The sequence below is a fragment of the Drosophila pseudoobscura genome, chromosome 2 (genome assembly GCF_009870125.1).
Source record: "Drosophila pseudoobscura strain MV-25-SWS-2005 chromosome 2, UCI_Dpse_MV25, whole genome shotgun sequence".
NCBI classification, from domain to species: Eukaryota; Metazoa; Arthropoda; class Insecta; order Diptera; family Drosophilidae; genus Drosophila; species Drosophila pseudoobscura.
The window spans coordinates 31,299,254-31,321,703 of record NC_046679.1 but is presented as its reverse complement, the minus strand read 5'-3'; the positions used below and the strand labels follow the sequence as shown (position 1 = coordinate 31,321,703).

At 41.3% G+C, this 22,450-nt stretch overlaps 1 long non-coding RNA gene across 1 annotated transcript; it reads right to left on the bottom strand.

The window, feature by feature from the left end:
• Positions 1 to 19,872: 19,872 nt before the first annotated feature.
• Positions 19,873 to 21,136, bottom strand: LOC117183306 (uncharacterized). Its single transcript, XR_004468460.1, has 2 exons — positions 20,242 to 21,136; positions 19,873 to 20,166 (listed from the first exon to the last, which is right to left on the bottom strand). It is a non-coding gene; the product is annotated as an uncharacterized lncRNA (long non-coding RNA).
• Between the last annotated feature and the right edge of the window lie 1,314 nt (positions 21,137 to 22,450).

Below are 22,450 nucleotides of genomic sequence, written 5' to 3'. Positions count from 1 at the left end.
AGAGCCTCCTTGGAAAATGGCGTTCTAATTACTTTAAGCTGCAGACGGAATTATTATTTCCTTGTGTGCGTGTGCGTGTGTGTGTCGAGGCAAAAGGATAACACACGCCTGAGGGCAGGCGGCAGGCGGCAGGCGCATCCTTGTCTGGCCTCGCCCTTTACCACCCGCTTATTAGCTTGCCACACATGCCACAAGTCTCACAATCGCAGGCACCCATTCGTCCTCTCCCCCTCCCTATCCCTACTCTCAGCTTGCAACTAATTGCAATATGGCATTGCACATCCTAGATGCATGGATGGGATCCTTGACCAGTGTCAGTGACTGCCTGGCCTGTGTGTCGGTATCGTTGTCCACTCGTCAGGTCCTGTCATGTTTGACTTTGCCCCCGCCTCAAGCATCAAGAGGGCGGTGGGGGGAGGGGGGTTTCCCCATTGAGTGGCCTTTGACAGGCCTGCCAACATGCAACATTTTGTAGCAACGGAATGGGGCTCCAGCGCCCAGGCCCCTACATCCCCCTCCACGGTATAAAGACCACATCCTGGATGCATGTTTGTGCATGCCTCACTGACAAGGACAAGCCAAATTAAAATGCAATAAAAGCGTTAATGCAGCCATCAGCAGGAGCCAAAGGAGCCAAGGCATGCTCGTAGCAGTCCCGGTCCCAGTCCCCCAACCTGAGTTCCAGCCATCCAGAACCATAATGAAGTGCCTCCCGTCCAAAGAGCAGGCAACCCCCGTGGCCCGAAGGGTTAAAGGGTTTGCCCTCACGCCTGTTAACATGGCTAAGAAATGTCGCCGGGCTATACCAATGTGTCGTCAGATCGCTGACTAATTCACGAAAAACAGCTGTCAACATTTTGTGTCGCGCGCTGCCTCGAATGCCTCGAACCCTTTCACGCCTGTCCATCAAACTGGTTCCACTTGATGGCCAAAAGGTCAACGAGAATGGCAGCAGCATACATATATATCCTAGGGGTATGGGGGAGGAGTACGAGGGGGCTTCGAGTAGGGCTCTGTCGTGCCTAATTTAGTGGCTCGCAGAGGTCCTGCGATATTTAAGGCAAATGAGCGCACATTTATAATGACAACAAGGGCAAGGACAACGGGAAGGATAAGGACAATGACGGGAGCTCAGGCTTCGTTGGTTTTGACAGTTTTTCGGGGCTCTTTTTATATATTTTTGAATGGGTATTTGGAGTACTCTGAAAGGGGTTTATGCTCTGTATAGGTGATTAGTTATGGTAGCCGAGGAATGTGGGTTATTAAAGGAGATGCAAAGTCGCGCAAGGACATAATTTATTGATTGTGACAGAGCTTAAAATTGAAACATATTTAGATGCGATCGTATACCAACCAAAGGGTTTGACTATAGGAATCTACCATAATAACTGTGCTGGTAAGGGTGGAAAGATGATCTTTGAGAGGGGTAGGCGATCTATCTTTATGTCCATCTAATCAATTACGAATTCGTTTTCATATATTTCTACATTATACATTAATAAATATACAATCCATTTACTTAATGGTTTATCCCTTATGTAATCTCTTGGAACAAAAGTTTTCATTGTAGATATATGTATTAGTTCATATTTCCTTCTTTATACCTTTGTACAGTCGAACTTCTTTTTAGGAACTTCCCTACAAGGAAGTTTTCTATTAAGCGAATTTATTTACTGAATACTCCAATGCTATATTCTGCAAAAATTAATTCTATATTACAATTTTTTCGTATAACGAATTACCTCTGATAAAAAAGTCGCCTTCTTGATACTTTTAGGTTTTTTTTAAATGCCAAAGAAGTGTTTTTTTTTTTTGAACCAATTAAAATTAGTATTCTAAACATGGATCTTCATAATGAAATAAAATTTGTTTGTTAATGTTAAATAAATGATGTGCTGACTGGAAATATCTGCAAAATAAATTCTATATTACCAATCTTTCTTATAACGAATTCTATTTGATATTCGATTTATGGACAGATAATTGAAACAAAAAATATTATCCCCCTCCAAAGTCATTGACCTTGAGGACACACATTTTTTATACCCGATACTCAAAATGAGTATTGGGGTATATTAGATTTGAGGTGAAAGTGGATGTGTGTAACGTCCAGAAGGAATCGTTTCCGACCCCATAAAGTATATATATTCTTGACCAGCATCAATAGCCGAGTCGATTGAGCCCTGTCTGTTTGTCCGTCTGTCCGTCCGTCTGTCCGTCCGTCCGTCTGTCCGTCCGTCTGACCGTCCCCTTCAGCGCCTAGGGCTCAAAGAGTATAAGAGCTAGAGTAACGATGTTTTGGATCCAGACTTCTGTGATATGTCACTGCTACAAAAATATTTCAAAATTTCGCCACACCCCCTTCCGCCCCCGCAAAGGATGCAAATCTGGGGATATAAACAAATCTCAGAGACTATTAAGGCTAGAGTAAGCAAATTTGGTATCCGCACTTCTGTTAGATCTCACTATAAAACGTATATCTCAAAACGTATATATACATATATTTTCTGTCATTCTTTGTAAATTATATATATTTAATTATATTCCAGATCTATTTATTTTTTTACCATGTTTTCATCATCTTAATAGTTATTTATATGGATATTCTATTCTTGCATAATCTTTATCTATTCTCTCCAATATCTTTAAATAATTTCCAACCCAAGGAACTGATCGAACCTGCTCGATCATTTCTACATTGAGGTTCAGGCAGCACCGTGTTTAAGTTCGAGCTGCTTGCCGGCAAGATTTCACAGAGATTTCAGGATCAAACATGTTCGAGCCAGCATTTTACAGGCGTGTTTGTTCGATTTGCTTTCGATCAAACACCGTTTTCTATAGAAGCAAGTGGGAAATGGAAGCAATCCCATTCCCTTCTCATCTGCGTAGCTCATTCACCAAGTCGACCTTGCCCCACGAATTTTGTGGCCAACCCAATGGGTAGCATTATAATCTCACCCCAAGCCCCCGCCTCATTTATTTGCATTACCCATTCCTACCACTACCCAAAAATATGTTTCATCAAAAAAAATACATATATTAATTATGCAAAAAAAAAAACCCCAACCAAAAAAAAGGGAATATGCCACGGAACAAAAGTTGTCACAGTTGAATGAGTTTTTTGCCTTCGTTTTGTTTTTGGTATTTTTGTGACAAATTGAAAAAAGGCGCGTGAAAGCTGCCGCCTGAGGGACGAAGGATATTTTTGGTTGTAATCAGGTTTAAAAATGACCAGAATGCAGACACCGAAAAAGGGTAAAGGGCTCTGAAAAAACGGTCACAAATTGCAAAGGACAACAATGACAATCAGCAAAAACAGCACAAGAAATAATGGAAATTAACGCGGAATTGTAACATTTTGTAATCAAATTTGCACGCGAGAGTATTGTACATTATTTATAGCAAACAAAGGGTCTGGGCAGACGGGGGAGTAAAAGATATCTTTGGACATTAATAATAATGTTTTATGGTGCTTAAGGGTTCGGTTTAAGGAGTGGAAAAAGCCACTGCGTTTTGAAGAAGGGCATTTCTTTGATTCAAAATTTTTTCTATGTTTTTCCACCAAAAATTTCAAATATTTTCGTTTGTTTTTGTTTCAAGGAATTTTCTCTTAATAATTGTAAATTTTTGCCGCAAACTTGCATTGTTTCATCCCTTAGGACCAGGCAAAACCACCCCCCACTAAAATCCCATTATTTTCCAACTTAATTTTAATGACAGAGACCAGAAGAAGCTTAGGGCATTTTTCCCTTTTCGAAAGCTGTTAATTTTCTACCCTCTGAAACCCGGAAAGGTGTTCGTCAGACTTGAGGCTCATTTGTCAGGAATTCAGGGGAAAAATTGGGAGTATTTCCAGCGATCTGGCAATTACACACCTCACACACATGGAAGTGGGGTCCGAGCCCTCCAAAAAGCAACCCCCAAACAGAATTGTCAATTATTAAACTTTGCATTGCAAATGAAAACATATGTTTAACAAGTCAGAGAAAGAGAGACGGAGAAAGAGACTAGCCCATATCCGTTTCCGGCTATCAGCAACAGCCTCCCCCCTTAAGGGGTTGCAGGTTGGAAATTAAATGTTTCAAAATGAAATTCCTCAATTGCAGTCGCCAGTGCTCCAGACACTCCACTCGCTGGGCAGAGAGAGAGAGAGAGAGAGGGTGGGAGGGGGAGGTACATGCAGTAGACCCAAAAGCAATAAATCCTGTACACAGCATCAGTATCAGGATCAACCCTTGCGTATACCCCCACACAGCATCCCCAAACCCTTGAAGGTTTGCTTTTCAAATTGCAATTAAACGTTTTACAAAACCGCGTTGACCGGTCGGTCTGGTCCGTCTGGTGGATAGCACTCCTCCCCCCAAAAGCTGTGCCACCCAACCACCCACTACCTAGAAGCCAGTGCTTGCACATGGCTTGGTAGGCCAATGTTAGCTAAACAAAACAATGCCTGAACAGTGTGGAGAGCGAACTTGGGGGATACCCTGTGGGACCTTGAAGAAGAGCCTGGCATATTGGAACCAACGATTACCAACGATTTTACAGCAATGAAAGCCCTATAAGACGCTTGAAATGATCTACAAATGTAGGACAATTTGGTAAGGAATTTTTCTTTATTTTTCTGTATATATTTTATAAAGAAACCGATCTGTAGGAAAACTGTATATATTAGTAGATAAATCTTAAGGAAATGTATATTGAAAATTCGCTAAAAAATGTTTCAAATTGGTTGAAGATCTGTAGATCTAATAAAAGTTCATTCCAGATCTGTAGATGTAACAAAAGTTCTTTCCACAACTTTAGATATAACAAATACAAACCTCCAACCAAAAAGTACTCTTGGCTTTCCCTATGGCCCGGCAAACTCTTCACCAAATGAATATACCTTCCCATAAATCACATTAGGATCACTCGACTGTGGCCTCCAGCTCATCCTGCTTCCAGGAAAGCCCGCATCCAAGACCGATGCATTCACACGGCCTTTCGGGTTGACCAGCAGCGCCGTCGCCGTCGTCGTCATCCTGAGGCTCTGCTGGGCTGTTGCGTTATTTCCGCTTCCGTTGCCTCGACGGGCGCTTAAACAGTGGATTGCGGGAAATGGTACGTAGGGTGAGTGGCGGTCTCCCATCCCCCTTCTCTCACTCTTCTTTTCGGTACTGTTCCTCTCGTCTTCCAGACACTTTCATTACATTGACGCCCCGCGCTTAATTGCGTTTGTGTTTGCGTTCGAAATGTTGAATGCGCAATTTTAACGCATTTTTGCACGTGCTTCTCCACCCCTCTTTAAACATTGAACACTACCACCCTCTGACCATTTTCTATCCAGGATGGGGGGGGGTCTCCCTTCTGTATGTTCAATTCACAATTTTTCATTGCCGCATTCGGGGCGCTTTGTCCGACCAGAAAAAAGAAAGCACGTGTTTAGCAATTCGCTGCGGTTTGTCAGCAATTGCAACCCTCCCCCACCAAAAAAAAGGAAATAGGTATTTTCCTCTACCTTATAGCCCTCCCCACAAGAAAAACACTCTCTACTGTACCTATATCCTTTCACTATCAACTCCTGCTCTTTTCACCAGCTCTAATACACAAACAAAATCGAGCGCAATTAATTTAGAACTTGTTCCACCTATTGTCAAAATATATACCCTTTCAGAGGGTATTACAATATAAGGCGGAAATAATTTTAGACTCTAGAAAGTGTAGATACAAAGACTTCTTGTAGCCTTATAGATACTCCTGTTCTGCATCTATTTCCATATGTCATTCTATATGTTTTTCTAAGGAAAAAAGTCCCTAATTTCGGTATTTTGTGCTTTTTGCAGTATATAATTCGGAACAGTCATGATTGGATCACTGAATAACAATCCTTTTATATTAAAAATAAATCGAAAAAAAAACTTTAATAAGGAAAATCAATCTACAAACAACTTTTGTAGGTAATCAATAGGACTTGTTTATGAACCCACTAATCCTTGGAAAATATGAATTTTCATGTATGTATAGATAGAGTTTTTTATTTTATATATATTTTTGTATCATGATTATTTATTTAATAATTCATTTTTAATCGAAAAAATTCAATATTTTCAAGTCTTAAAATTCTTGTTTTAATATTATTATCTTATTTATTTAAAATAAATATATTTTGTTCTATAATTTTACAATCGAGGTTTTTTATTTCTAATAATACAAATTCACGTTAACTATTTTTAAGTTTTAAAATGATTGTTTTTATATTATTTTCCATATTATTTATTTAAAAATAATTATTATTTATTGTTATAATTTTAAATTCAAAGTTTTTTATTTCTAATAGGAAAAAAAGCACGTACAATATTTTCATTTTTTTAAATTATTGTTTTAATATTATTTTTCATATTATTTATTTAAAAATAATAATTTTTTTGTATTTTTTTTATTTATTTTCCATGTTATTTATTTATATAATTTTAATTTCGGAATTTATTGTTTTAATATTATTTTTCATATTATTTATCTAGCTAAATATATTATATAAATTTAAATTGAGCCAAGAATATCGTATCTAAGGGTTTAATGGATCCTTAAGGATATCTAAATCTTCTACCCCACCTTTACAAACTCTTCTTCACTCCTTTTTTTCTGATATTTTTATTGTTAGTTTTTCCTCGTTTAGCTCTTGTTTTCATAAATTATTAATTGTTGAGCACTCAAAATGCAATTAAATCTTGGTCAACTTGTTGGTTGGTCCTTGGGCTCCACCATGCTGTGCCCTGCGTCCTTGGTGCTTGGTCCTTCGTGCAACAGCTGCTGCTCGAACCCGAAATGAAACCAAATTAAAATTCCAATGCAACACACAGAGACGGGTAGAGAGGGCGATGGAGAGGGGGAGCCAGCAACTGCAACCAACTGCTGCCATTTTTGTGGTTTCTCCTCCGAGCGAAGGAAAGGAAGGATGTGCAGGAGCTAAACGGATTCTACGTCCGGCGAATGATAATGAAATGCCAGCGAAATGTTCGTTGATTAGTTGGCCACTTTTCCAATAGGTAATAGAGGGGATAGGGGGGCCCTAAAGAGGGGCAGAGTGGACAAGGAGGACTGGAGCGCCAGATGACGGTCTGATGACAAAGTACGAGACAAGTTTGTTGGAGCACGTACCCGTACACCTATTTAGCAGCACTGAGAGAAATTTTATAGAGGGTTCTACGGAAAATAGATGGGATTATATGAAGTTATGGGAAGATATAAGGGAAGGCTTGTTTTAGAGGAATTGATAGCTCTATATAAGTGTTGGCAGAACCACATCTATCCTAAAAGCCTGCTGTATAGATAGCTCCCTCGAATCGAGCCCCATATAGGTCCCCAATCCCTTCTATGTCCTGTTTCTCTCCCTGCATCTATTCATTTAACATGTAAACCATTCTAAAAACCATTTTACAGCTCCAACAAAGGGACAGGTAAAAAAGCGACCAACTTTTAAGCGTTATTTGTTGTGTGTTTCGCATCCTGCCACAAAAAACCCCACATCCATCTAAGACCTGGTAGCGACTAGCTAGTGGAACAGCTGTGCCACATGACGGGGAATATGTGGCAACATTTTGGCTGTTGGCTCATAAAAATTTCATTGGCCAGAAGCTCAGCACGGACGGGCAACAGTTGCTTAATGACAGTTAAAAGCCATTTGGCTAAAAAGTTTTTGCATATTAAAAACATATTTTCTGTCCCGGGGACTTGAGGCCAAATTAGTGGATCGTCCTGGCCAAAGGCAAAGCCAATGCCCAAAAATCAATCATAGCCAATTAGACTAAGGCGATTTTTATGGAGGCTAATAAGTAGTTTTAAGTGGAGGACCCAGGACGACCCAGGATGTCCTGCTGTGTTCGAATAAAACGCAAAAAAGCATCCAGCAGGATCCGAGACTGGCCATTAAATCTAATCGCATTAAATGAGCAGCAGGAGCAGCAGGACTCCCATCACCCAAAGAGCAAAAAAAAAAATTTGAGAGGAGAGAGCTGCAGAGAGCTGGGAGAGACCCAACAACAATCTGCTGACAGTTAACGCAAATTTATCGATTGGCGATTAAAAGGGAACAGAGGGCCGAGGACAGACACCAGGGGACAGGACGTTGCCAGGACAACGACGGGGACAACGACTCTGACTCTGATGATGGCTGCCCACAGGGTGAGTGTTCCTTCGGTTCCTACTAAAAACGAAAATCACAGGAAATTAATTACAATTACGCTCGCGAACGATAGACCAGAGACAGGACTCGACTCTCCTCCCTTCGATCAGGACTCCGGGAATTTGGTTGCATCGTCAGGGCATATGGCTTAATGCTCGCGAGTCGGTGCCCGTATTTATCGCTTTGTATTTTAAGCATTTTAAGTGCCACGAATTCCCTCCCATTCTCTCGCTCCCTCTCTCCCTGTGTGAATAGAACGAAAACCCGCGAATAATGATTTTTGTGGGTTTTTCCGCCATCACCATTAGATGGGACAGTGGCATATGCTGTGTGCGGGATTTGCCGCTTGGGTGGGTGATAGTTTGCTAGTTGTTGCTCTTATCATCGAATTCAATTGATTGGAAAATGCCAATGAAAAGATTGCATTGTCTAGCTTTAAACTGTGGAAATTCCTTGCTAAGTGGCTGAACAAATGCATTCATTGAGGGGACATCAACATCAACGCTGACAACTCTGCCCACAAAACCAATTGGGAGGTCGTTGGCAGGAAATTTGAGACGAAAAATGGTGAATTTTGTGGAAAATTTGAGATAGAATATGTGATCTGTGAAAATGTACAGGTGTTCCAGGGGAAACTAAAGGGAAAATGATATATATTTGGGAATAGAAAGCTGAAACTTCATAAAAATCGATATTAATCGATCAAATTCGATAACATTTATTTAGTGCAATGCTAAAACAATAAGGACTGGTAATATGTGACCATGAAAATCGATGGCTATTGAAAATATGCGTATGATCGATGAAGTTCGATATTAAATCGATATATGGCAATGCTAAATCGATAAAATGCTATAAAATTCGATAAAATGCGACCCTAAATAGTTTATTCGATTATCTAAAAATCTCTGGCTATTAAATTTAAGATTATTTTCGATTATTTATTAATCAATTTAGATAATTTTTTAACGTTTTAATTAATTATCGATAATTTTTAAATGGTTTTTAAAGGTCTTTGTAAATAAATGTATAGTTTTTGAAAAGCAGAGATCATAAAGAAAATAATCCCTGCCGTGACCCAGAAATACCCTGCGTGACTCACGAACACGACTTCAATGATTCAAAAAACCTTGAAAATTACTCACCCTAATCCCTTGCGTGTCTTATCAGATCAACAAAGGGCTTAAAATATCTAAGATTTAATGAGTCATTAAGTGAATGAAACGTATCTCTTTGGGGTGGCAAAAACCAACCTTAGCCTAAACTACTCCATAGATGACCCAACTACTTTCAAGCTTCAACGAGTATCTCCCCAATTCCGGCAGTTAATCCTTAGATGTCCTTAGGTAATCCTCGACCTGGGAAACCACATCAAAGTCCAATTTGAATAAAACTCAACGGCTGGAGCTTTGTTTACTCATTTGTCGACTCGTATACGTATTCGTATTTCGACCTCGTATGTCAGTTTTAATGTATTTAATATTTGCTTAAGCCCTGAGCACAGGGACCCTGTCCCTGGCAAATTATGGCCCACGCTTTTGGCTTTTATGCACAATAAATTCAGACACTGAAGAGAGAAATGAACCCAGAAACCAGGGCGCAGAACCCAGAACCGAGAACCCAGAGGTAACTTCAAGTTAAATGCCCTAAAGCGCCCCGAGAGTTGTGGCCTTTGAAGAGGAAGGACTACCTTCCAAAGGACAGTACAGGGAAGGTATGGAACGCATCCTTATGCATACATTTATGCCTTTAATTTTGCGCATTAAGCGTATTTAATCCTTCAACCAACTTTTGTTTGTTTTTTTTTTAAGGGTTGCATTCGGTAAAAGTTGTCTCTGAGAGAGAGAGAGGGAGAGGGAAACAACTTACTTACTTACTGTCATGTTGCATGAAAATGATTGTCGAGGCTTTACTTTTAAATACATTTTTATACGGCTATGACCGCTTAGTAACCCCCGGAACACCCGGTACCCAAACTCCGATTTCGATTCGACCAAATGGCTACGTGACATGAAAATTGCATTTGCAGTTGGACTTTTTTTACACCCCTCTCTGCTCCTTCCCTCTCTGGTCCTCCCTCTCGCTCTCTGCTGCTCTTGGCAGACAGTCCATATGCTTGGGTCTTTCGGGGCATTATGCAGCCCGTTCATCCCCCTTTTGTCTATTTATGCATTTCACCGCGAAATAGGATTAAACGCTTATGTAAAGGACCCAATCAAAGTTGCCCACTGTGCGAGGATGTGCGAGGACACACACACACACACACACACCTTGATGACGTCTCTATTTGCCAGAACCTGGGGGGAAGGCGGGGGGCTATACATATGCCCAGGTTCCCGGCTGCCCGGGCACCAAATCCGCTTTAGAAATCCCATCAACGTTTCTTTCGGCTGCTCCTTGGAAAACTTTAACTTTATTTTTGGGGGGGAAAAATTCCATTTTCAATTTGGGGGAAACTTCTTTTGTGGTCAAACTATTTGGAGGGGCTGGGGATACCTGTTAATCGCGCCAGAGCGAGGGTATTCTGTCCAAAGGAATCTCTGGTATCCTCCAAATAAATAAAATGCCACCATCACCCGAATACTGGGTGTCTTTTAGTCGGTTATGCCCTTCGTTTTTTCCTGTTCCTTTTGCATACTTGACGGCATCTTTGGAGCTTTTGGAGTTACTGAAACAACAACATTTTTGGGGATTTTTACGCCTTATAATTTTTGATGTCTTTAATTTGCCTTGCCTTAGGGCCAAAGGACCGCCAAGGACTCCAAGGCAGGGAGTCGGGGAACTCGATTGAAACTTTGTAGAGGCCATAGGCCAGAGATGGGGCAAGCAGCAACAATTTTTATTATGACAGAAACAATAAAAAAAAGAAAATAAAAAACAACAAATATGCTCAAGCAGAAACAACTTGTAGTACAAATTTTGTGGTCCATTTTACAAAATGAAAAGTTAAGAATCGGAAGAAAACAGAAGGACGGGCAACAGCAGAAATTTATGTAACGTAAAAAATGTTTTGATGATGTCCTTAAATCAAAATTTAAATAAATATACCACACAAAAGCGGAATGTGTTTTAGGGGAGCCTTCTTCTTTTTATTTCCCTGGATTTTGATTCGGTTTTTGCCTTTTCTAGAATTTATTTGTGGCTCATGATTTTTTGGCAATTTGTTGGAGGCAAATACGAGTTGTCTTTGGGCCCAAAAGGCCTACAAAAACCTTAATATTTAGGCTAATAAATAGAAATATGTATATTCGCATAGATCATGCATACCCTGGCAGGCTTGCCTTTTGGATTTTGTGTTTATGATTATCTTTTAAATAAAATTCCATTATAAAATGTTTTTTGATTTGAATTTTCTTTTCGTAGGTCTCAAACTGGGTTTTAATGGAAAGCATTCTTTATTATGGTAATGTGAAAACTTTTAATGCAAGGTGCTGGAAATGATTGACAGGACACCCTGAAAATGTAACCATAAATTATGGATGAACGTGTGAGAGTGGTTTTATGTGGCAATCTTTTTGTATAACTCATCATGGAATTTATTGTGCGACTGTCTGAACATCTGGCCGTACAACTGACCATTAGGCTGCCGATTGTTCCTTTACCCTGCACCGTTTCTCCGTAAAAATGACTACCCTTTCATGTAAATCGAACGTTCCTCAAATTAAATCTACATTTTTGTATCAAAAAACCTGAAAGAATTGTTGTCTTCCCTACGTCTACCTTTAAAACAATGTGTAATATTATCCAACTGTCATTTAAGCTTCGCCGTGGTTGAAATACTTACCTGTGGAACCGCCACTGCTGAGAGATGAGATTCATTCTGTCTTTTAAGCCATATTATACCATTACAATCGATCTACCCCTTTTATTTTATCCCTATATATACCCCAAATATTCCCTCTGTAATAATCTTAAACAATCTCATTTCAGAGACTTACTCCCAAAAGCCAAAAAACATCAAGTTAAGAGTTATGTTAAAGCTTGTCCTTCCATTCCATTCTACGCCCCCTGCTCATTACCATTTGTTGATCCACCCACTAAAATGCCATTAAGCCCCACACTATCCCCCAAAGCGATTCAATGGAGCCCAAAGCTCAAGCCAAAAACAACACCAAACACCCAATGATGAAGAAAAGCCACTCGAGAGAAAGATCCCAAAGAAGGGGGATGTCCGGGAGTTCATTTGCCTAAGAGAGAGGGCACGAATATATATATATAGTATATCCGAGTGTACGGATAACCAAGCACTATAGTAATCGACTCAATGACTCATAAAAATGCCAAAAATGTGCGCCCAGCTGTGTGTGTGTGGGAGTATACCGATGAGGGATAGGCGAGGGAGCGCCTTTCAAGAAGCCTTCCGCCCCCTTCCGAATGTTGTGGGTGTTTGTGGTGGGGGAACCATTGAAAATGTTGCGGTTTATCATAAAAATAATAAAATTTGCATAATAATAATATATATTCCTCGTCTTTTTGTGTTTTTGCTGTTGCGAAATGTTCCTTTTTCGCAGCTGGACTTCGTATCCTTTTCGGCCTCCCTTTCTTTCTGATGAACTGAAAGTGTTGTGAATTATGGGTAGTCCTTAATAGACTGTTGATGCTACCTATAGAGCGGAGAGAGAGCGGATTGTCGTTTGGGGACCTGAGCGTGGCGCGACGGGCAGCTGCTGATCAAGTGGCAGGATTAAGGGGCATATCCTGCCTGCCATTGAGTTGGCAGTTGGCAAACACTCAGGCGACTGATGTGATTTCAGCGGCCAAAGGATTAACTTTTCAACAGTGCCAAACCGAGGCCGCAGGACGACGACTTTGGGCAGACACGCGACTGGCGGCACGCACGACAGGACGCAGGACAAACAACTGGGAATGAAACACCAGGCGACGGAATACCGAAAAGGATTGCCAACGCGTTCGCCGTCTTGTGCAAACATCAGCATAAAAAGGCATACGGCGGCGTTGTCTACGCATTATCCTTGCAGAAGGAGAGGCAGGAGGCTGGAGCAGGTTCCTTGCCGCTTCATTCCCTTTGTTGTCGCCTGCCACTCGTGCGTGTTAAATCATTTGAAGCGTCGTCAATCACAGCGTAGATAAAATAAAAAAAATAATCATTTCCACTGAAGTTTATCCTTCTGTGGCGCTGTGTGTCCTTCCGCGCTGACATTTCCCCATCAGACATGCAACGGTTTCTTAATTCCCTCCTCGGCGGCGGCAGCTGAGTCCCAGTCAAGTGCACATTTTATTTATTTTAATTAGCGCCAAAAAAAAGAGGAAAACATTTCATGGTCTTAAAGAAATTAAATTAAGAATTGGGTAGCCGTTGAAAGAATTAGCTGAGGTCTTGATCGGAATAAAGATGCAAATTAGGAAGGGATACAAACAGGGATTAAAGGGGGGAATCAATAAGGGCAGGAACTTCAGAACAAACTGAAATTAGGAGAGAAGTATTCTAGACCTTTCCTTTGTTTTTGTGGGTGACATAATGCCACCAGCATTCGCTTTTGTATTTCTAAGGCAAGGACACAGGAAGATCTAATAAGATAGAGGAAAGATAAATCCCTTAAGCAAACATTAGTTGAGAAAAGTCTCTCAGATCAGCGAAAGTCTTTTGCCACAACATCAGCCACTTGCTATACTTTTGGTGACCCAATAAACAAGAATCAAAACATTTACCAACTGCAATACCGAAATCCAGGATATAAATGCACATACATTAAAGACCAGGGCCAAAGGCAACCCACAGAGTACCCCATATAGTATATGGAATAGGAAACCAAGAGAAAAACCCATAGAGATGTAAATGTTTATGTTTCCTGTGGCTCTTCTGTGGTGGCGACTGGTCGATCGGGGTCACCATTTGGCATAGTTTTTTTTTGTATTATTATCATTTCATGCGTATTTCCTACCCTCCGCTGGGCAGGTATTTTCTGTTCTTTTGTTCAAAATTATTATTGCCACACTTTTTAAAAATTTATTAAGCGCGATTTTTACTTTTCGCTTAAGCAGAAACAGCAACAGAGAATGAGCGGGAAAGAGAAAGAGAAAGGAGTGGAATTTGTTGTGCAATATTTTGTAATATTTATATGGCAGCCACACAGCAGAGGGACACAAATCATCAGCAGGCAACGCGAAAGGAAATAAAACCAAAAGGAAAACCGAAGGAAAAGCAAACTCAAAAGAAAAGCAACAAATGTGGATGAAAAAAAAATCAAAAAATTCCCCTGTAAATAATAAATATCTTCGCGCGAGCGTGGAATGGGATTCAGCATTCGGGATTCGGGAGGAAAAATGCGGAATTATAAACCGTGGAAAACTATTACCCCCAAGGATACTCAAATCCAAACACACACACACGCACAGGACACACAAAAACACTCGCACTCACACTCACACTGCACTCATATAAAGATAGAACCGCGCTTACGTGCTTCACCGGAATATTGCGAAAAAATTGCCACAACGAGCGATGGGAATATGTTAAAGGGAAATAATGGAATAAAGGATACCCTTTTGAGTGGATAATTATTTGCAGGGTGTAGCTATGGGATGTTCAGGACTCTCTTTTTATGGGAGATCTTCTATCTTTCAGTGGCAACAGTTCCCTTCTAAAGTTTCTCAGTATCTCTTGCTAGTCTCTTCCATTTGGTGTGCAAGCACCCTGCTAAACCCTGGCTCACTCCCTAGCTTCGCTCGCGCCGATATGAATCAAATATCGGATGATGGCGACAAAACAAAACTTTTCTTAGAAGTATATCAGAAGATTCATTCCCTTGTATGAATCCTATGCTATCCAATAGATTTATACTTCCAATATCGTTCCACAATATCATACCTACTGTCATACAATGCCATCCTATCCTATTAAGCCTCGAATAAGTCACCTCCCATATCATTGTGTTCATTTCAAGAACATATCCCTTACAGCCCATGACTTCCTCTCTCTCTCTCTCTCGCTCAAGTTTTATTGTCTATTCCATATGCTACCCCCTTCAAATCCAATTCGCAACATTTTCACATCCATCTCTTTCATTCGCAGAGACAATCCCTTGATCATATTTGACTCCATAGCTGTTATACCTCTTCAGTGTAAGCACCCCCCACATATGAGTGCGAGTACGAGTACTCGTAGATGTATACAAATATCCGACATTGGGGACTTTCCTTTTTTTGGTTTTCTCTTTTTTTTTTTGTTTGGGTTCCGTTCCGTTCCACCCGCCAATATTCTCGCTGATGAACTTTTATGCGGGGAAAACGAACAGCCACAACAACCAACACAAAAAATGAATGAAGGCGAATGTTCGAATATTCATTCATATGCAGTCAGCAGCAGGAGCAGCAGGAGCAGCAGCAGCAGCAGTGCTCCCAAGGAGACCCTCTACCAAATGCAGAGAGAACCCCCTGAAGGCCCTACGGCAGTTGACTTATGTGTGAGAGTGTGTGTGTGTGTTTGTGGGTGGAGGGGGCTATACTTTTGTATGTGTCGTATGCAGCCGCCCCCACTGTGCATATTTTTAATTGAGTGCGCGGGGAATTGATTGTCAAGGACGTGAACGTGGACCGAATGCTGGATAGGGGTTGTGACTGGGGCGTCAGGGGGGGGGGCTGTCCCACATGTGTGTGTGTGTGGTTTTTTGTTTGGCTACCGTTACCTTTTAGCAATTTTCTCCTATCTGTGTGGGCTCCTGTATGTCTGTCTGTGTGTGTGTGCTATGAATAACAGCACTTGACTTGGTTCGTTTGCTCCTTTTACTTTCTTTTTTTTTTGTTTTTTCGTTCAGTTTTCATTTTTCGCTTTCCTTTTTGTTCCCCTTTTTGTTGGAATGTGCAAATAATATGAGTACTTAAAGGGTTTCCCCTCCCACCACCGCTCTCCCCACCATCTTATGGCCTTTGCGGTGCTCCAAAGGAAGCGGCAGTGCTGAAGAGTGCTACTGCTGCAGTACCTTAATGAAGTATAGATCTGTGGAATGCTTCAGAGGAGGTGTAGGGCAAAAGATGGAATGTCGGTAAGGAATTTAACAGAAGACAAACGTGAAAGAATGTCGGGTACTAATTAAGGAGTAGAAGTGGATAGAAAATGAAGTTTGAAGGGGGAGATAGTTCTTGAGGAAGCATCTTCAGAATTATGTTATGCTTTATGAGGTGTTTGCATAAATTCCTTCTTTGGTGATGCCTTTATCCTGAATAAGGAGTATCCCTTGACCTAAATTCTTTGACTCCTCTGACAACACTTAAATTTTCTTAAATATCCACCATCACTCTTTCTTTTTTCTGGCTTTCTCTGGCTCTTAAACTCATTCCTGTTGCTCGGGTGCAAGGTCTTTCTACGAGAAAATTGTACAATAAATTTTCACAGCTCCACAAATGCGACTCTCTGTGTGCCATAAACATGCCTTCTCTACCTACGTTACCACCAGAATCCCCCTGTCCAGGGCTACCCCTAACCCATTCCCAGTCGGTGTCCCAGCGGCCACTGTTTCTTGCATTTCCGTTGCATGTTTCTATATCCGGGCCACAAATAAGCGACAAGGCAGACAAACAAAAGAGTCACCCACAAACATAGTAGTGGAAAAGCACGGAATCTGGGCTAAAGCAATAGTACGCGAGACGGGATACGCGATAAGGGATAGTGGGAGCAGATGGAGCTTTAAGATGGGGCAACTTCTGCCACAATTTCCATCTACCTAGATATTGGATCTTAAGACTTTGCAGACTCTTTTTTCAATCAATCTCAAGGAATACATTTCTGAAACATTTTGTTAGATCCGCATCCGCAATACCATCTCTGTTTTTGCCCAATAATATTTCTAAAAGATAGAATCAATAGTTTTAAGGTACAGATCCAGGAGATCCAGTGCCATTTCGGTTTGCCATAGATCCATACTAGATCATCTCTCAAGGATACATTACTGAAACATTTTGTTAGATACAGATACAAAATCTGCAATTCCATCTCTCTTTTCTCCCAATAATAATTACAGAAGATTCTATCAGAAATCTATCAGATACTGTTGATCTAATTCCAATTCGGTTTGCCATTGATTGTAGATACTAGATCATCTCTCTACTTAAAAAGTTTTGTGTTTTATTTTACTCGTATTGGCGCGAGCGAGCAAAGCGAAGCAAATAAGCCAAACGAGCGAAGCTAGAGAGCCGGGGGTTTGCGCACGAGCGAGTATAATATATTATTGAACGAGGATAGAGAATTTGCCGTTCCCTATCTCCATTCCTATATGCTCTCATAGGAAATGGCCCTTTTTAAGATACTCCTACGCCTGCCTTTTGCTATCGATCTTCGGTCGAATATTCTATGTATATCCAATAAATGTTAAACTTTAAGATACACTACACACGATCTGCCGTTCTATCTCTCTCACCTCTCGCCTGATGGAAACTCTCATTCGGTTTGCCGTATTTTCTCATAAGCAAAAACCTAACTGCAATTTACATTTGTATGGGATCTCCCGTTGGGGAGGGGGCACGGCTAGGGTTACGCAATACCCTATGCACCGTTATGGCCGCCATTTTGTATTCGCTTACGGTTTGGCGAGGTACGGATACGGTTACGGTTTCGGCAGCAAGAGGCAGTACAGCCGTACACTCGCATTGCAATTTCCGCTGCACCGCCGCGGCATATAAATAAACATTTATTTCATGCCACTTGCCACACACACACTTCCACTTGCCTCCACCGGGTGGTAGGCAGCAGTCGTTTTGCTTAGTTTTTCAGTTTACAGTTACAGTTGCCGTTACGTTTGTTTAATTAATCTTAATTCACGACTGAAACAGACGATCCTTCTGCCTTCCCCGCTCCCTTGTTCCTGGCTCTACTCCCACTATCATTCCCCCGCCGCCACCGCCCCATCCCTTGACGGCTCTCCTCCACTTCACATGCAAGATTTTATTTATGGCAGAAAACAAGCCAGAAAAAAGCCCCGCCACAGCCATTTTTATATGCTTTTAGCTAAAATTTTTTGTTTGTTCATTTTTGGGTTTGGTTTGTTTTTTTTTTTTTGGTTTGTTTTTATGTATTTTGTACGGAGCACTTCAACGGCACGGTTAGGATTGCATAAAAATCCAATGCCAATGCGGAAGTGGCAACTGCAACGGAGAGTCCTCTCAGAGAAAGCAGAGTGGCATGTGGAAATGCGAAATGGGAAACGTAGAAAATTTCTAATAAATTTTCCAAATAAAATTCCTTTTTGTTTGCACGCACCAACAAAAGACACATCAGACAGGATTTTTTTTTTCATACATACCAAAAATTGAGTCGACTCTCAATGCGAATTTGACTTTTCTGTTTATTTGGCAAATGCCATAAATCTGTTGCCCTAACAATAAGAGGAATGGTGTGTTGCCAATGGGGTTTGGGGTTGGGGAATCCACTCCATGGACCTGGCAATAATAATTCAATATTTCAATTTTTCGTAAAAAATATATATTTATTTTCTGTTTGCATGGCATTGAAAAGTCTACTGCTGTTAGCTTTGATTTGAACCCTGAATTTGGTTTCTGTTTTCAAACTCATTTTATTGGTTTTGCTTTTCCATTTTCTGTACGACGAAGTAAATAAATCGAATAAGCGGATGGAATGGAATATTTCAAATGCAACATACACTGAGGCCGTGTAAAATACATACACATATGGTGATATATGTATGTACTGTGGTATGTATATGTATTTATTTAGTAGTTGCTACAAATTGAATCTGGTTGGCAGTTGATTGGCTTACATCGGGGTGTTGATTCGGTTATTGATATTCACAACTTTGTAGAATTTGTGTGATTTTTAGAACTTAATTATTATCCATGTATAATCTTTATCCGTATTTATATTCAATAGGCAATCAACGACTAATTTGTCTGCACTCTCTCGCTCTGTTAATCCAAAGCAGAACTCGCAAATAACTTCACTTTAAATATAACAATAACAAATAACCAAAGCGTACCCACCTGATCTCTCACGGACCCGAACACAGTTTAGATCTTCGCTTGCCTTCGCTGAATAGACGAGCGCGAACACGCATTTGCCAACAAACACAAAAAAAAGGGATTTGAAAATGTGCTGGCAGTCTATGAGAGCGGCAGAGCGAGCGCGAGAGATTCCAGAACCGATGCCAAATCTATGCAGAGCTTTTCTCTCCAGCTTGCACGAACCTGCCTGGCAATAACAAAAACAACAACGAGAGTGAGATCATAGACAAAGCTTATCTTTCAAGCAAAAGCACACAACTCACGCACCAAATACGCAAAAGGCTGGCTTTGGCAGCGAAAAACAGAAACAAAAAGCGCAAATGCAAAAACAGAAACGAATGTGTCTGGTTTCTGTCCACCTTTGCAAGTGTTTACGGTTAATGGCTTGCTCTGCCCAAAATTAATTACCTACCCCAAAAAGTATATTCACTTCTATTTGTTTTTTGGATGCCGTGATCCATGACGAGCAATTGGTTTTAGTTTGAGTTGCGTTTCATGCCTGCCAATAACCAAGAGAAAAGTTTCAACCCCCCAACTCCACCTTCCGAGGGCTGCTAGGCACTTCTTCCAACGGCAATGTTTCCATCAACCTTTGCGTGAGCTGTCAAAGTGACAACTGAATTGTAGTCCACAAAGCAAAAGAAATGAGAATAAAAATATATGGGGGAAAACTTTAACAAATGTCGACAGTTGCCTTGGGCAAAAGTAAAGAGAGAGAGAGAACAGCGCCAGAGCCAGACGATTGTTTCCCATAATAATATATATTTCTTGTGGCATATGAATTTTCATGCATTTTACGAGCCGTCTACTCCGTCCCTGTACTCCTATCCCACACGATCCTGTGCTGTGCACGATCCCAGGAGTATTTTGGCACGAAGCAAGCATTTTTTCACTCGACCTGTCACTCACGAGGTGTCGTGGGTGGGGTCTTGGCAGAGGGCTGGGGGGGGGATGGTGTCATGTGGGTGCAAAGATGTGCCAGCGGGAAGGAGGTTAATGCAGCCTTCTGTGCTCTGTTCTTTCTGTATGATACCCTACAAAGAGAGGGTTTGAAGAGAGGAAGCATCTTGAAGTTTAGAGAGGATTTATTTGTGTTCTCACTCGCTCACATTTTCCTTTTTCCACCGTATATAGATCTGAGGAATCTTAGAGGGTATCAAAGCTGCGACTGCCCGAAAGAAATCCCTTCTTTCTTGTTCTTTGCTCTGCTTTTGTTGCTCGGCTTTCGCTTTTGACAGCTAAATGCAGCCACAGATGGAGATGAAGAAGCAGGCAGCATGACTTGCCACTCAGTTGTCAAATGTTTCTGCACTTGCAACGTGTGTGTGCCTCTCTTTGCCCCCTCCCCACATACTTATTGCTTTTAGAAAAACGTTTTTTAGCAAATTGTTTGCCAAAATGCTGCACACATCGAGCAGAAAGGGGGGGGGGGGGGCCCAAACACCAAAAATGACGCTAATGGAAGGCTCTGTCATTTGTCCATTGGGGGTATATGCTCTCTGTAGAGTGGAGTTAGGGCACAAACGTGTCATATGCGTTTAATATAAGCTACTGTACTGCGTGAGTGTGTGTGCGTTAATTGAAGCCCCACTGTCAAGTCCTCCCATACCATCCACCCCTTCTCTTTGCTCTTCTTTGTGACATTCATTCATTCGTTTTTTTCTCGTTCCTATTTTGACAGCTGTCAGTGTTGCAAAGGAACTTTATTTACCTCTTTTTACCTTTGGCTCGACAACATATTTGCCACTGCCAGAGAGACTGAGCGACAGGTGAGAGGTGTTGGTGCACCACAAGAGGTGACAATGGGAATAGCATAGATGCCACAAAATACGTTGCAGAATATTTGAGAATATGTATGGAAGTTAGGGGATACAGAAGGGGATCGAGTGGGTTCTACAGGGAGGGTAATATTTGTGGAAACTGTAGAGATTCTTAATAATTCGAGATCTTTAAAAAGATACTTCAAGAAAGTACAGAAGACTCTAATTTTCGAGTTAATAATAAAATATAGATGTCACTTTATTGAGCTTTATTGAGATTTTCAAGAGTATTGAGAGATTATTCCCTGTAAAAATTCCTCTAAAATCCTTGCCACAAACAAAAAATCTGCCCTCAGAAAATGAAGCCTTCAACGGAGTAGTAATTTGTATACAAAAGCTTTTTCAATAATCCCAAGCTAAGTTGTTATCCCAAATGCTCTAAATATTCTACCAAAAAGTAGCTTCAACACACACACAGACCGTGTGGCACACTCCTGTGGCACAGTAATCCGTTGCTTTAGTGGCAACTTAATATCTTGGCTTATGCATAGATGGGGCATGCTAATGAACTATATCCAAGGGCCCCTGCCATGGCCCACTGGCAATTTATTCTTGCCGCCCCGCATGCCCCATATGTGCAGCATAATAATCCTTTGCCCAACCGTACTCCCAATGCCCCATGGCCCATCCTGTGTGTGTGTGTGCTGCATTTTCACTTAACTGCTTTGCATATGCGCCTCGCCGCGCCGCTCCACGCCTCACCTCACCGTCTCGCCCTGCGCGCTGTGGCGCCTCCGCCGTCACGATGGGTATCCACCCTTGGGGGCATGTGTAATAACTTGTGGCAATGGCAGCTGACTATTATCCCTCATATGGGGGCGATATGGAGAGGGATGCAGCGACGTGATCAGATTAGTTATTTTATTAGAAGCTCTCGAACATTTTCCACATTTTTATCTGCTCGCAAGAAAATTGAAATAAGTTTTATTTATGCAATTTTCAATAAGGCAAAAAAAGGGGCTTCCAATCATAAAAACTGATGGCGGTACGTGATTGTGCAGGCTGTGGAGGAAAGGACACCTATATGAATGACTGAGTGAATGAATGAATGAATGCCAGCCTGCCTGCCCCACTGTGGCCTGCAGCTTACTGCAAGCTGCATTTGCAGGGCTTTTTGGGGGGCCAACTTCAATCACTTGAATAATGGCAGAAGGAGCACCAGGAGTAGGAGCAGAATCAGCTAACTGCAAATTTTCAATACAATTTGATTATGATGGCAGAGAAGAGGGGGGGGAGCAGCAGCAGCTGCAAGGGCTTGCCGCTTGGTGGTAACTGCACTTGATTGAGTGCCTTGCCCTGGCATTTGAGTGGCTTTCGAGCAGCAGCAGCCAAGTCAGTGAAAATTGCATAAATGCATGGCACTTTTCCACGATTGCATTGGCAACTCTGTTAACCCTGGGCAACACCCACACACTCACACACATACAATCCTTTTGCCCCCAATCCACCCTGCAACATCGTTGGATATTCAAAACAGTTGGTCCCATATGCAAATGTT